At 42.1% G+C, this 15,886-nt stretch overlaps 1 long non-coding RNA gene across 1 annotated transcript; it reads right to left on the bottom strand.

Annotated features, from left to right (window-relative positions):
* Nucleotides 1-1,747: 1,747 nt before the first annotated feature.
* LOC139673593 (uncharacterized) lies at nt 1,748-3,051 on the bottom strand. Its single transcript, XR_011698146.1, has 2 exons — nt 2,579-3,051; nt 1,748-2,475 (listed from the first exon to the last, which is right to left on the bottom strand). It is a non-coding gene; the product is annotated as an uncharacterized lncRNA (long non-coding RNA).
* Between the last annotated feature and the right edge of the window lie 12,835 nt (nt 3,052-15,886).

Here is a 15,886-nt window from a genome sequence, read left to right as displayed (position 1 = left end):
TGTGTGTTCCTCAAACATGGGACATCTAGTACCAATATCATGGAGTCACAGAATAATTGGGGTTGGAAGTGACCTCTGGAGATCACCCAGTCCAACACCCCCTGCCAGGGCAGGGTCACTTTGGGGCAGGTGACACCAAAACACATCTGGCTGAGTTTGGGATGCCTCTGGAGAGGGAGACTCCACACCCTCCAGTGCTCTGCCACCATCAGTAGAAAGAATTCCTTCCTCATGTTGAGATGAAATTTCTTGTTTAGTTTATGGCCATTGCTCCTTGTTCTGTCACTGGGCACCACCAAAAAGAACCTGTCACCATCCTCTTGGCACCTGCCTTGGAGATATTTATGAGATCCCCTCTCAGTCTTCTCCAAACTAAATTGGCCCATCTACCTCAGTCTTTCCTCATAAGAAAGATGCTCCAGACCCCTCATCATCTTTGTGGCCTCTGCTGGACCCTCTCCTTGTCTTTCTTGAGCTGTGGAGACCAGAATTGCTCACAGTTCTCCAGATGTGTCCTCTGTAGGGCAGAGTGCAGGGGAAGGATCTCTGTTGTTATTGTGAACTGTTGTACTGCACCATTTACATTTCTTGACTCCTAAGTGGAAAGAAGTGTACTTCTCTCATCTGAAACCCTGGTTGCAGCTTCCCTTACTTGTCCCTGTTTCTCCTTTCTTAAATGGTCTGCCATATAGACCTCATGTACGTAGGAAATAATGTATTGGAAGTTACTCTGCAGCCTAAAAAGCTGGCAGACTGTGGGGGGTTTGTTCTGTTTGGTATAGAATTTGTATCACCTACTAATTCTCAGCTAAATATTAGACATATAATCAAGCTGCTGACCAGGCTGCCCTGGTTTGGTGGAAGCAGAAGGGCACATCCAGATGATAATTACTCCTGCGCTTTCACTGGTGTCTGGAGCAGCTTGTGTAAGTTCTTTGAAGGTGACTTTTTTTCTTTTCTGTAGTTTCTGTAAGCACAGAAGAAGCTGAGGTGATCACCTAGACTAGACCATCAATTTTTGGATGGCTAAAATTACTTAATTATTAATTTCCTGTCGTGCTTAGAGGTTATCTAAGAGAAATCTTCATATTAGTGGTAAGTGTGACCTGTAATAGTGGGATCTTGCCAAAACTTTGTGTTTGGCTTGGGAAGTATTGATGCCTTGCCCTGTCCCTTCTCCAGGGGGCTGCACCTATTTTTGGAATCTAAAAGCCAGCTGGATGACTGTGCTGTGCAGGCTTTACGTCTTCCCAGTGCTATTCCTGCACCCACCCTGGTCTGATGACATCTGTAGGGATCTGCTCAGGCAGCTGTGCCATTGGGAACTCCGTACAATGCCAGTGCTGGAGTGATGATTAATAATCACATGATGTTTAAATCATCAAAAGCACACACCTAGGGTGTATCCTCTATCCAAGCTGAATTTATCTGAGGGATGTCACAAAGACTTCACTCTTTTGAAGAGCATCACATGCAAACATCCTGCATGCTTGAAATGCAGCAGTTCTCATATAATTCAAGTCCTGCTGGAGTCCTGACAAGCACTTCCCAGACTGCAACACTTTGTTCCCTCTGAGCACAGATCCATCCATGCTCTCCTGATGGCTTTTAAAAACAATATTCAGAGTTATGACATCAGTTAAAACCCAAATGCTGGCAATTTTCAGTCTACAAAATTAGGTATAAAATCATTGGGACATCACAATGTGGTTTTTCTTATTTTAGCTGTAAGAGAAAGCAAGCAATGCTCAGTCATGAGTTTTATTTTTCCAGGGAGAATTTGCTGATGGAAGAAACCTGCAATTCAGGAAAATCAGCAAAAGCAAAGTACAGTAAAGACCAATATCAATAGAGGCAAAATCCTTTTATGCTGAAAATTAATATAAAGCATACTAAAAATAGAAGCATAATAACAATATAAAGCATGCAAAAATAATCATAATAAAAATAAAACATATAAAATACATTCATATAAAGGACTGTAAGATAGTAAAGGTAAAATCTAATTCATAGAAAGTAGTATAGATTAATAATCTTAATATTCTAGAATATTCTTGGGGATTTGTCCCTCCATTTATCTCCAACTCTTTTGTATATGAAATATAACAAAAGCATGACCTCTCCCACTTTCTTCAAAGCCCAAAGTTAGCTGATAGAAATTTAGACACCTCAGGATAAAAAAATGCAGTTTGTCAAGGTTTTCAGGGCTCATCTGTGAATCACCTGAATTTTACATGGTTCCCTCTATCTGTGGGAAAATGTCACTGAAGACCTGATGGCCAGGAAAATTTGCTTTTCTTGTGAAATGGGGAGATTGAAAAAGAATGTCAATATAGTCTACAAGCATTTTAAACAAAAAGTGAGGGGGACAAGAGAATCAGTTAAATACTGATTTTTTTTCACCCTCTCTTTAGAATCTCAGCTGCCTCAGTAGTTGAAATGGAACAGGTAGAAAGCCTGTGGTGTGTCCTGAACCTGTTACGGAAAAAGGGACAAAATAACCATGTTTGATGTCTGAAGAAGCACTGGCACAGCTTGCCAGGCTATGCCAACTCATTTTGGCCCCTGTCCTACCCACCAGGCTCATTGTGGTATGATGCATGTTGTCTCTTTGGGACCATCTGTGCTTCTCCTCAACACAGGAACCATCCACCAGCTTAAAGCCACATCAGGAGAAATCGTAAGTTGCTTTGTATTCTGAAGGCTGGGTCGGATCCTCATACAACAGGACTCCAGCATGGATACTTTCCACAATTCTTGCCAAGCTGAAGGGGATACACTTCATTTAATCTTCATCACTGAACACCAAGAGATTGAGTTTCTCGCAGTTTATTTTTCTTGACAAGATCTTCCTTTGCTGTAAGGCAAGCTGTGAAGTGGAGAACACCCAGAATATTTTATCAGCTGGGCCTTCGCCTCTTCTGCTCATTAGATGTTCTCCTCTTTTGAAGGTATATGGAAGTTGCTGTTTTCCTTTGCTGTTAGTCCATGCAGGAAGGCTCCACTGCAGTCAGTGACAAAGCTCCCACTGACCTCAGCCTTGTAGGATCATCCCTCAGTCCTTGCCACGTTGTAAAAACTGCTGTTACCCAGCCAGTTTTAATGGGCCTGCCCACAATTGGCAGGTGTTTAACCTAAAAATTAGCACAGCAGTCACAGCTGAAATTACAAGTCAGACTGTTGATGCATAAGAATACTTCATCCTGAGTCATCAAGAGTCTTATGATGCTCTTAAGAGTTTTATAGTTATTAAAGTTCAGGCAAAAGGTTCTAAAATTTGGGAAAGACTGGAATTTCCATATGTGGAGAAGAACAGTTCTGATGGGAAGATACCATTTATATTCTGTAAACTCCCACTTTTTTTGGTCTTACCAGTCTTTTCCTACTTTAAAAAGTTGGATCTAGTCACCTTCTTTGTACAACCAAACACAACTTACATTTTGCTACATTCCTTCCTATATTTATGTTGAATCTGTTATCTCTTTTAACAAGCCTGTTAACTGGGACCCAGCTGAGGAGATAAATTTTTTGTGTCAATTAAACAGTTAAATTAAGCAAAAAGCAACATGTCAGAATCAAATAGCAAAGGAGATATTTGAAATCTAAACGTTACTTAGTATTTTGCAAAATAGGTTTTCCACAGTACCAAAGATTCTGGAGAGTCCCAGATTTAGAGGCTAATCCTGTTCTGCAGCTGGATTTTGTCACTTATGCCTTTTTAGTTGCCAAAGTTTAAATTTAGTTTCATTACATAGGTACTGATGTGGTTTTACTAAGAAATAAAGACATTGTTTCATGTTTGCTGGCATAAGGGAAATGGCAAAAATGGATATGAGATCACAAGTTGTATATGATGGCTTTCCTAGGAAAGCAAAACAATTTGTAACTTGTATTTTTAGCATTTTTATGACAACCCTCATCCCACCATGTTGGTGTTGTGTTTCTTTGGAGATGGTACAGAAGAAAATATTAGCAAAGCAATGTGGGGGCATTGGGAAGAGAAACTGCTTGTTGTGCAGATCAAGCTCGGAGTTTCATGAGGAAGAACCTACCAGGAAAGGAAAATGTCACATTACAGGTCATATATGTTCTTCTGTAGAGCATTTAAGTGCAAATAACGTGGCTCAGCTTCATATCAGAGCATTACTCAGAACATGGATGCTACTTGGAGGTAATTCGAGTCTCCACCCATCTCAGGAAATTACAGTTAATCCCATGGATTAGGAGGCCAACTACTTCTTGAGAAATTTGGGAATGTGATTTAAGGATTTGAAATATGCTTGTTTCCTTGCTTTTTTTCCCCCACCCTTTTCTTTGTAGTATATCACTCATTTATTTATTAAGATAAATCTGTTTCCCTTCTATTTGTGAGTGTAAAGGCATACATTACATTTCTACAAACTCACTGATTTTTTTTTATTTTTTATTTTTTAACCTTTATAGGAATGATCAAAATAATTGTCTAGTACTTGACATTTATTGTGTCATAATTACTCCCTTGTGTTGTTTTACTCTGGTTTATGCTCAAAATAAATAACATAATCCCTTGTAAAAGACAAGATAAGGAAGAGGGCAAAGGCTTGTCTTACAAAGATGAGAAAAACAATGAGATGAAAAAGGGAAAGCACTGGCCATGTTAATTCACAACAGCCTGCTGAAAACAGGATTGGAACCATTAGCTCACTCCACCGAGGTCACAAGATTGCCATTCTATGACACAAATTTCAATTATTATAGACAGTGTCTCAACACAAATGTAGTGGTTGACCTGAGCTGAACCCACATTAGATGAGAGAGGCTCGTTACCAGTAACACTCAGCAAATGGGAATTTTCCTGCAAATGCAAACTGAAAAGCACAGTCACGCCCCCTCAGAGCACTGAGCAAACCCCTTGCTCTGCTGGCAACTCTCTGGGTAGGATTTGTGAAAACTCAAAAGAAAGCAGTTCTCACTGAGCTGCAAAGGCAAAAACTACTGAGAAACCCACAGTAAAAAAAAAGGCAATTTCTAGTGTTGTCTACAAAAATAAAGCTTACTATGTTTTCTGAACACAAATCCTAAAAGCATTGAAGCTGATCCAGTGCCTTTCAAGTTAAATTCAAGGTTCCCATTGATTTCAGTGAGTCTGGTTTGGGTTTAAATTTCTTATTTGCTCAGGCAGGCATTAGTAATGTCAAAGTATCTTTCATCAGTTTAAGCTGGATTAATGATACTGTAGTCATTTATCATAAAATCATGGAATAATTTTGGTTAGAAGGGACTTCTGGAGGTCATCTAGTTCAACTCCTGGCTCAGAGCAGGTCCAATGAGGAGCTGCTTAGGTCTCTGTCCAGCTGAGCCATAGAATCATGGAATATCCTGAGCTGGAAAGGACCCACAAGGTTCATCCAACTCCTGGCTCTGCACAGAACCCCCCAACAAACCCCCCCAACAATCTCACGATGTGCCTGAGGGCATTGCCCTAATGCTTCTGGAGCTCTGTCAGGGTTTTTGCTGTGACCACTGCCCTGGGGGACCTGTTTCAGTGCCCACCACCTTGTGGGTGAAGAACCTTTGCCTACTACCCAGCCTAAATATCTCTGACAATGGAAATTCCACTTGTCTGGGCACCTGTTTTTGTGTTTCCCATCAGAATTTCCTGTGTTGCAATTTGTGCCTGTTGTCTCTTGCCTTATCCCTCCACATCTGAAAAGAGTTGAAGACAGCAATAAAGTCTTCCCTTATCCTTCTCTCCTTACAGCTGAGCAAAGGATCTTGAAATCTCTCTCCATGTTGGTGGCCCTCCACTGCACTTTCTCCAGTATGTTGAAGAATTTACTTACCCAGGAAACTTAGAGAGCTTTGATTTAAATACCTGTGGCCAATATCTTGCCTCTTGCTGTGACATATAAAATGCTTTTTAACATTATCAAAAATCTCAGCAATGGAAAATGGACCATTACTGTCTTTTGTGACTCTCCTGAACCTCTCTGGGTTTACACCTGTGCTAACATATATTGCTCCCTGAAACATTTTTATGTGCAGGAAACATTTTTATATGTATTAGTTAGAGTAGTCTTGGAGCTCATTTTTCTTGGGTTTGGATACCAGAAAGGAACTGCTGGAGTACCAGTAGCACCAAACTTCCCCTTTCCCAATGCCAGCATGTCCTGTCCTTCACCTGATTAGAAAAGCATTGTGCTCTAATTATTTCTCACACCCAGGGATTTCCCCAGAAGAATAATTAGTTCATCTCTGTTTTATATTGTGTTGCTGCAATGTAAGCTAATATTTAGCCACTGTATCTCCTTACCTTTTTATCTCCTTACAATATGTATTGTCCAAGCAGGAATGCTGCCTGTGGCTTTTGTTAGCTGAGATACACAAAAAACCCCAACCCCAGTAGATTCTGGAGCTTCTTACATAATATCTTCATTAAAATGCCAATCACAGGATGCTGCTGGGAGCAAGATCAGACTGGGATCAGCTTTTTGGGCCGAGTTCACTTTTGGACTTTTTGCCTGAGAAATTCCACAGGTTCACATGCTTGATTATGCAATTATTTTCTTGAATTAATTTGAAAACCTTCCCCCTTGCTGAGTTCACAGTCCCAAAGCCAATCTTCCTTCTGATTTATATTCTGATAGTAAATGGTTTAGAAAGAAAAATCTGATTTTTTCTCTTTAAAATATTAGTTGGTAATGAAAAACCTCTGGTATTTTGTGTTTTGCTTTGGGAAGACCAGCAGAGGGGGCCTGAGCCAGAGAACAAACCCCATCCCACATTTGTGCTGGAATTCTGAACTACATCAGTTAAAACCCCAAAACAAACCCACATTAACTTAGTTCTCTATTAAAACTAAAGAGGAATAAATTGATGAAAATTAATGGAAAATAGCTGTCTGAGGAAAACTGCACTATTAAGAGGCTGTCCAAAAAGTAGGACTAATTATTAAAGAAAAAAGTAATTCAGGAATTAAAAAAAGGAATTTTAGTTATCTGATTCTGTCACTGGATTACAGTTACTAAAGGACTGGTTCCCTGAAGTGTCTTTTCATGGGTTTTGAGAGACATCTCCATAATTTTCTGAGAAGTTACCTTTGTATAAGGAGATGGAGGAAGAGAAAATCTTTCAGTGCAGGCTCCTAATTTATGTTCCTTGGCTCCCCCCACAGTGGAGTTTGTTTCTACTGACTGTAATGGGTGCTCAGGGAGACAAAGCTCTGCAGAATCATCCTCATGGAAATCACCTTCTTTTCCTCCTCCTGTGTCTCACTATATTGAATGTTGCAAGAGAGAAAAGTTTTCCCTGTTCCGTGTGAAGTCCTTTCACTGGTGCACAAAGAGATCCCACACAGTGTGCTGGTTTAAAGGTGAACCAGCAGGGGAAATGAACTCACCACGAGAGAGATTATAAGTCAGACCTAAAATTTAATAATAATATTACAATAGCAACACTGACACACAAGGGAAATTGCTTTCAACTCACAAAACCCCAGCGGTATAACCCAGTGTCCTGGGGCACAAACCCAAGGGGGTTTGTTTGCCCTTGTGCTGAGACCCCTGTGGTTCCCCCAAGTCCAGAGCAAAAGGAAAAGAAAAACCTGTTGGTGCAGGTGAGGGCTGTGGTCTGGGCGAGAGCGGTGATCTCCTCCTGTCAAGGTCCTGCTGCTGCTCTGGATCCGACGAGAGGTTCCCGAGGTCTTCTTACCCACCCCTTATGTACCCTCAGGGAGCTCTCAGTCCCTTCCCCTGGGCGGGGACTCACACAATGGGTGATTAACTCTGGGAGCCAGGGGGTGTTGAACTGTTGATGGCCCATTAGCAGCTCCACCCCCCTCAGGCTGAGTGTGAAGTGATAATGGCTCCCTGGGCAGCTGCTGCTAATGGCCCATTGACCTTGGGGAATGAATAGAGGGGGTAGAATACACAGCTTTGATCACCCTCACACAGGGTTAGCTGGTCCCTCCTGCTGAACTAGGACACACAGAGAGAAACCATTCTGGATTCATCAAAACACTGAAGTGAAATAATTCCAGATCTGGAAAGGAGATGCAAATCTTTCCATTGAATTAAGTGACCTTGGAAACCACCCCAAGATGCTAGACATGAAACAGGGATCTAAGAATCAAAATGTAAATATCCATGGTAATCTCTGCCTCTGCTTCACCATCATAAGATGGTTTGTTCTGTATCAAGAAAGCAAGAAAGCTGTTCCTTTAGAGCAAAATACAGAGTCACAGAATGGTTTGGGTTGGAAGGGACATTAAAGACCATCTAGTCTGTCAGGGATTAGATGCAAGGGCAGGGACACCTTCCACTATCTCAGGTTGCTCAATGCTTCATGCAGCCTGGCCTTGAACACTTCCAGGGATGGGGCAGCCACAGCTTCTCTGGACAGCCTTTGCCAAGGCCTCGCCATCTTCACAGGGAAGAATTTCTCCTTAATATCCCATCCAACCCTGCCCTTTGGCAGTGGGAAGCCATTCCCCCTTGTTCTGTCACTCCACACTCTTGTCCAAAGTCCCTCTCCAGCTCTCCTGGAGCCCCTTTAGGTACTGGAAGGACCTGTAAGGTCTCCCCAGAGCCTTCTCTTCTCCAGGCTGAACAACCCCAGCTCACTCAGCCTGTCTCCAGAGCAGAGGTGCTCCAGCCCTCTGATGAAATACTTGCTTTCCCTCACTTCTCTAGATGTTATTTATTCATATGATACAGTACATTCAGATGTGTTCTAGCCTTAGTTACAGTTTTTCCTCTGAGGAAAAGTCCTTCATACATTTCTATCTTGACTTCTTCTAATGTTTCATTCAAATAAACATGAGGAATTATGTAGAAGTAATGTCACACAAACAAAAGGCCATTACCATTAAATGGGGTTTTGTTCAATTCACCTGACTGTGTTCTGTGTTTCTGATATTCATACAAACACAGGTGATTTACTCACATCTCTTAATATAAACTAAAGAATGTATGTTAAGAAAAGGAAATGGATAATACAACTCAAGGACTCTGGATTCCATCACTGTCCCATCATAATAAACAAATCTTACCTTTATATAAAGAGAGGCCCATTTCCTGCAGAAATATGTTGCATTTTTTTCTGGATTTCTCTTTTTAATACTTCTCTGAGTAGAAGTGCTTTTAATGTCAATAAACAGGAAGAGAAGTCAAAGTAATGGGGTCTAGACTAACATACTGAGATCAGGAAGATCTGAATAGAGTTCATTCTTATGGGAGGACACATCTGGATCACTTAAGTCACATTCAAATATCCAGTTAGGTTGGGAAGGGAGACTTGCTGTGCAGGAGCTCTTTGTCTGGAGGCAAATGTTGTCCTTTAAAAGTAATGTGCCCCTTTTAAACAGATACAGTTAATGCAGGTGTCAGTGAATGCTCTCTGAGCACTTTGCAAACAGAAACAAAAGCCAAGCAGTTTATAATCAAATTGGAAAAGTCATGGCTATGAAATTGGGTAGAAGGGTAGTGCCAAGTGTAGCTGCAGGTGGTTGGGATCACTGCAGTTTTACAGCTCCAAACAAAAGTGTCACCCCAGGTACAAGGTGGAAAATGGCTTTTGCTTCTTATTCTGAGGAAATCCTGCCCAGGGGATGCCACAAAAAGCCACCAACCAACAAACAGGACTCATCTCCTTCTGTGTCTGAAGATGCTCCTATTTTTGTCTTGGCTGTTTGAATAACCACTGGTTTGCTACTGTGCATTTTTGTATTATTATTTTGCATTTTTCTATGATGCTCTGTTCTTACCAGATGTTTTCCTATACATATTTTTTCTGAAGGAGGACACAGCAAGGTGTAGGGGTGGGGACGGAAGGAGGAAAGAATTATTTACTCACAGTTACATTGCTTTAACTTATGGTTTGCTTAACTAAACAGTTGCAAAGACTTGTGTAGCCATCTTTGCTAATAAGTAAAATGATCTCTAGACTTTCTAGTCCTGAGACCAACTGGACTGACCTGGTTTGTGTATCTAGCTGATGTCCCTCAGACATATCCCACTTTCCTTGGGATGGTGTTTTGTGCAAAGTCATACCATGAACCACAGTAACAGACTGAAAGTTTGGATATTTGGATGCCAGTGTATGACTCCATGCCCTGGCCCTGCTCTGACTGGTATAGATGCAGCTTAGTCTGGCAAAAAAGTGCCATTTCTCTGGTTTACCTTCTATTGCTTGGGACCAGGTTGTACTAAACTGTAAAGCAGTGGCCAGGGAGGCAGTGCTGACAGTTGTATTTACTGTTGTCAAAATGGACAGAAGACACAGAAGTTCACCTTATTCTAATTGTTCAGCCTGGAGAAGAGAAGGCTCCGGGGAGACCTTAGAACCCCTTCCAGTCCCTTAAGGGCCTCCAAGAGAGCTGGAGAGGGACTTGGGACAAGGGATGGAGTGACAGGACAAGGGGGAAAGGCTTTCAGCTGACATAGGGCAGAGTTAAATGGGATATTGGGGAAAAAATCTTGACTGTGAGGTTGGTCAGGCATTGGCACAGGTTGCCCAGAGAAGCTGTGGCTGCCCCGTCCCTGGAAGTGTTCAAAGCCAGGTTAGATGCAGCTCTGAGAAACCTGGTCTGGTGGAAGGTGTCTCTGCCTGTGGAAGGAGGGTTGGAACAGGATGATCTTGAAAGTCCCTCCCAACCCAAACCATTCTATGAGTCTTGAGTTCTATGATAATTAGAATTAGACATTGAGTTTTAACATGATGGGAGCTCACACACAAAAGTTTAACTAAACAAACTGAAGTGAAAAGGATGCAAGTCATAAGTAAAATTAAGGAACAATTTGAAGGAAGAAAAGATGGGAGTTATTTCCTTCAAGTCTCTGAATTGTCTGAGTAAGGCAGCAGGCAGAAGGGGCTATGTGTGAAAAAGCATGAAGATGGAACAACATGCTAAAAGCTGACACGAGAGGCAATCAGGGTAGGTAAGTGCTGAAAATCTCAGAGACTTGAACTCAAGAAGGTAATTCTGATGCAGAATGCAGGCAGCTTGTGCTGTTTGTAGGCAACAGAAACAATTTCACTGACACAGTGACAGCAGAATTGTACCTCAAATCAGCATCAGATCACAATGATTGCCACATTTAAAAGGCACAAATGGATGTTCCTTACCTAAGATACAGTTTTAGGTTTTCACTAAATGCTATTACAAAAGAGACAACACTTTCTTAAATAATTTAAACCAGGTATAAAATAAAAAATAAAAGCTTTAGAAATACAGTACATTTCCACTGTCTGATTAGACAGATGTATGTAAAAGAAGAATTTTTGGCACTCTGTTACATTTACATGAGACTGTCTGTCTGGATGTGTGTTTATGTCTCCTCTTGTAGCAACACTAAACCATATGGCACAGGTAACATACTGAGGCTGATAGCATGGAGGCATGGCCTTACTTCACTTGTCATTCATTTTATGACAGATTCTGTCAAAAGTTTTGTTTCCTTAAACTAAGCAAAGAGCTTTTCTCCTTATGAGATATTCTGTTTTGCTCACAGTGAACGAGGAAATATGAGAACAGGGAATACAGTGCTGCTCTACTTACTGCTATTCATTTTAGTGTTATTGTACCCTCATAAATAATTTAGTGAAGTAAGAGCATTTTTCAAATCTGTGTTCTACACAGACACTGAAATAATCTTAGATAATTGCACTGGAGCTTTATTTGCTCTAACATGGATCAAAGAAATTGCATCACAGTACTGTGGAAAATACTCACACCCAGTGCTCTCAGAATACCATTAGCAGGGCTGGCACCAAGTCATGTGAGGCCCACTTTGTGAACATTCCAAGAGGAAGAAGCACTTCACCCATAAATCTGAAAATTTACTCATTTTACAGAATCACAGCATGGTTTGGGTTGCAAGGGACCTTAAAGATCATCTCCTTCCAACACCCTACCATGGGCAGGGACACCTTCCACTATCCCAGGTTGCTCCAAGCCCTCTCCAACCTGGTCTTGGACACTTGCAGGGGTGGGGCAGCCACAGCTTCTCTGGGCAACCTGTGCCAGCGTCTCACCATCCTCACAGTCAACAATTTCCTCCAAATACCTCATCTAAACCTGCCCTCTCTCAGTTTAAAACTCTTACTCCTTGTCCTGTCACTACATACCTTGTAACATGTCTGACTTCATGTTTCTTATAAGCCCCTTTATATATTCAAAGACCACAAAAAGCTCTCCCCAGGGCCTTCTCTTCTCCAGGCTGAACAACTGCAATGTCTCAGCCTTTTACCATAGTAGAGGTGCTCCAGCCATTTCTCTGTCCATTTTCATGGCCCTCCTCTTAACTGCTCCCACAGTTCCACATCTTTTTCCCAGCATCTCTGTAGCAGGACACAGTACTTCAGGTGGGGCCTCAGCAGTGCAGAGTAGATGGGGAATGTGGGCTGCGAGCTCACATTGCTGGCTTTTGCCCAGCTTTTCATCCATCAGTATCCCCAAGTCTTTCTCCATAGGACAGCTCTTAGTCCTTCCATCCCGCGTTCCATTTCTGCATGAGGTTTTCTCAGTACTGCACAGCTGGAGAAAAATATAAATACATAGAAAGAGCAATCCAATCAAACATTTATTTCTGTGATATTGCTTTAGAGACAGAAGGCAGCTTATCTTGCTTTTATTTACACTAAGTGTGTCAAGACAATGAGTGTAACTCTTGAATAAGGTGCATTATCATCCTGTGTGCTGAGTTTAATTGTTCTTTACCTGCTGCCACCGAGACAACATGGGAACCTCAGCAAGGTCAGGGCAGGGTGTGGAGCAAGACTGTGACATCCCACATTAGCAGCTGTTTGTGATTTTGTTTTCAGAGCCTTGTACTTCAGCTTTACATTGGCTCTTGCACTTCCCAGCTGCAGTTGAGGACTTTGTGCAAATATCGGGACATGTTTACTGAACTTCAAAGTGCTGTCTGCATCAACCACAGGGCAAAGGGCAACAGAACTGTCATTCATTCTGATGATGTTCAGGTTTACTTTGGTTGACTTTTAAAAATGATTAGCAGCAATGGCCTCTTCAGAAAGTGAAAATTAACTTCTCATGTGGAATCTAAGTACAGGCATTAAAAAGGCAAATATTTTTGGTTTTCCTTGGGAATTCAGACATTGGTCAAATCCAAGAGCTTCATTATGATGTGATTGTTGAAGAGGTCATCGAATCATAAAATCATTAGGGTTGGAAAAGGCCACCAAGATCTTTACGTTGAACCTTTGATGAAACACCATTGGCTAAAACATGGCACGAAATGCCACATCCATTTGTTTCTTGAACACTTTCAGCGATGGGGATTTCACCACTTCCCTGGGCAGCCTTTTCCAATGCTTAACCATTTTCACAATGAAGAAATTCTTCCTGATGTCCATCCTGAACAACCCCTGGTGAAATTGAAGCTGCCACGTCCTCTGGTCCTGTTGCTTGTTATCTGGGAGAAGAGAGCAACCCCCATCTGGATACAACCTCCTGTCACAGAGTTGCAGAGAGCAAGAGGGTCCCCCTTGAGCCTCCTTTCCTCCAGGCTAAGCCCCCCAGCTCCCTCAGCTGCTCCTTACATGACTTACCTGTGGCAAGGCATTCTCAATACATGGCTTGGAGGATGTCATGCCAGAAATGGATGGATGGATGGATGGATGGATGGATGGATGGATGGATGGATGGATGGAGAAAATATGCCAGCCACTGAGAATGCTTTAGCAACTGATGTTTTTAATGTGGTTTAAATTTACTAAATGTAAAAACTGCATAGTCATTGCTTCTTCCCATAAACCCCTGCCAGGCCACGGGGCTGGGAGAAGGACAGTGACCTCATATTTCCTGTAACCCCCTCCCATTGAAGGTAAATCCCCTTACTCCTATTGGCACAAATCCAGACTTCCCTCTTGTCCCTTATTGGTGAATTTGTATCCCTCCAAAGTCCATATAAACCTGTACCCCTGATTAAACTTCCTCTTTGTTCCTGCCTTTGCCAGTGGTCCCTGTGTGTCCTTTCTGGGGGCTCTCAGAGACCACATGGTCGGGGTAAGCAGAGAGCACACACTTCTCCTAGGTTAATGGACTGATAATCCAGGACCAGGAGATTTCATATCGTTGCAGATTCCTTCAGCACACAGCACAACAAGGCTACAAGAAACCAACCCTCATACTTACCCTCTCGACCCTTCTCCACTCTTGCCCTCCTGTGGACTTGCTCCAGCACCTCAATGTCTTTCTTGAAGTGAGGGGCCCAGAACTGCACACAGCACTTGAGGTGTGGCCTCGCCAGTGCAATACAAGGGCACAATGACTTCTCTGGTCCTGCTGGCCACACTACTGCTGATACAGGCCAGAATGCCATTGGCCCTCTTGGGCAGATGTTCCCCTTCACTTTGGTATTTCATTAAACATCTCTTCTCTAAGCAGTTACTGCCTCTGACGCAACAGAGAGAGTACGTGTTGTTGTCCACACTCGATGTTGAACTTCAGCAAGGAAGGCCAGAGCACTGCTGGCCATAAAGGTAAGACTGGAAGTGGCAGCCCTGGATGCCTATCAATCTTTAGCCCATTGCTTTGGGGCTGAGAAGAAATCTCTCAGTCTGGCATGATTCACATGTCTTACAGCAGTCATGTGTAAAAGCTGCAGCCTGTGGTAACTGGTAGGAATAGACTTGAAAAGATAATTCCTTCAGTGTACTTTTGTGTCATTAAGATAATACAGGAGCATATTTACTTTTTATAACTCAGAAAACTGCAAGAATGGGCATCACCTTGTAGAGGACTTTGTAACTTTTCCCAGTGCTCTGCTTCCCAAGCTGAGGGTGACATGGAGTATGGCTTCATGCACTGAGCAGGAAGTGCATGTCTGTCTTGGGGACAGGCCATAAAATCCCCACTGATGGTGACTGTGCAGGTGTACAAATGCACAAAAACTCCATCATTGAACCTTTTTTTTTTTTTACAGGAGAAATCTGGTTTACTCAGTTTTTTCTAAAAGGGTTGAAGCACAGAGCTAACAGGATAAATTCTCATCGCTCACCAGTCACACAATGCTGGGACCTCGTGAGCTCCTCCTACTTCATCTTTTCTGAGCTCAGCATGAGCTGCTGCATACCCGTGTCTTTGGGAATAGCTGGGAAAACCCTCACTGGGAATATACTGTGCAAGTTCAGTGTACATCCTTTTCCACCTTTATACTGCTTATTTGGATATGTTGTGGCACATGACTGTTGTGTGTACCACCTATACTTAACACAAAGAGGAAAATAAGAACCCAGAAAACACTTAAAATTACTTCCTATTTATTATTTATGCTTTTTATGACATTGCAGTTCCATTACACTATGCATTGCACTAACACAAAAAATAGTTCTCAAAACAGGAGAAAACAGAATTATAAAGAATAGCTGTAACCTATAGCTGTGTAACTGAACAGTCGCAGTTCCTGAGACTTCCTTCCTAATCTCCAAAGACCTGCTTCTATTCTAAACCACTACTACTGTTTGATTACAAGTATTTGTGTGCACACAGTTGACAATTGGTGCTATTTACAGAAACAAAGTGTGTTGGTGGTGTGTTTTTATTTTCTGTCACCATTCCCTTGATTGGACTGATATGCTGAAAAACAATGAGAACCTAAAGGTTTAAAGGTAGACAATGGTTCTATTTTGCCTTAAAAAGCTGTAATGGGAATGTAGTGATTCAAGAGTTGATTTGCAAATCCTTTGGCCATCAGTGGAGCTGGAACAGACCAGGCAGCTGCGTGTGCCAAACACAGCCAACTGTGCAAAGTCTTCTGACAGTTCACAGGCCCTTAACCCGTGAGATTTTGGGAACAGGCTTTGTGTCCTGTCCTACATAAACTCCACATGCATTTGTATCAAGTGTCTGGTGGGAGGTAGGAATTATTACAGGTTACCCTTTTCA

Source organism: Pithys albifrons, chromosome 6 (assembly GCF_047495875.1).
Source record: "Pithys albifrons albifrons isolate INPA30051 chromosome 6, PitAlb_v1, whole genome shotgun sequence".
Lineage (NCBI taxonomy): Eukaryota > Metazoa > Chordata > Aves > Passeriformes > Thamnophilidae > Pithys > Pithys albifrons.
The sequence above is the reverse complement of the archived record's forward strand: the minus strand, read 5'-3'. Positions and strand labels throughout refer to the sequence as shown.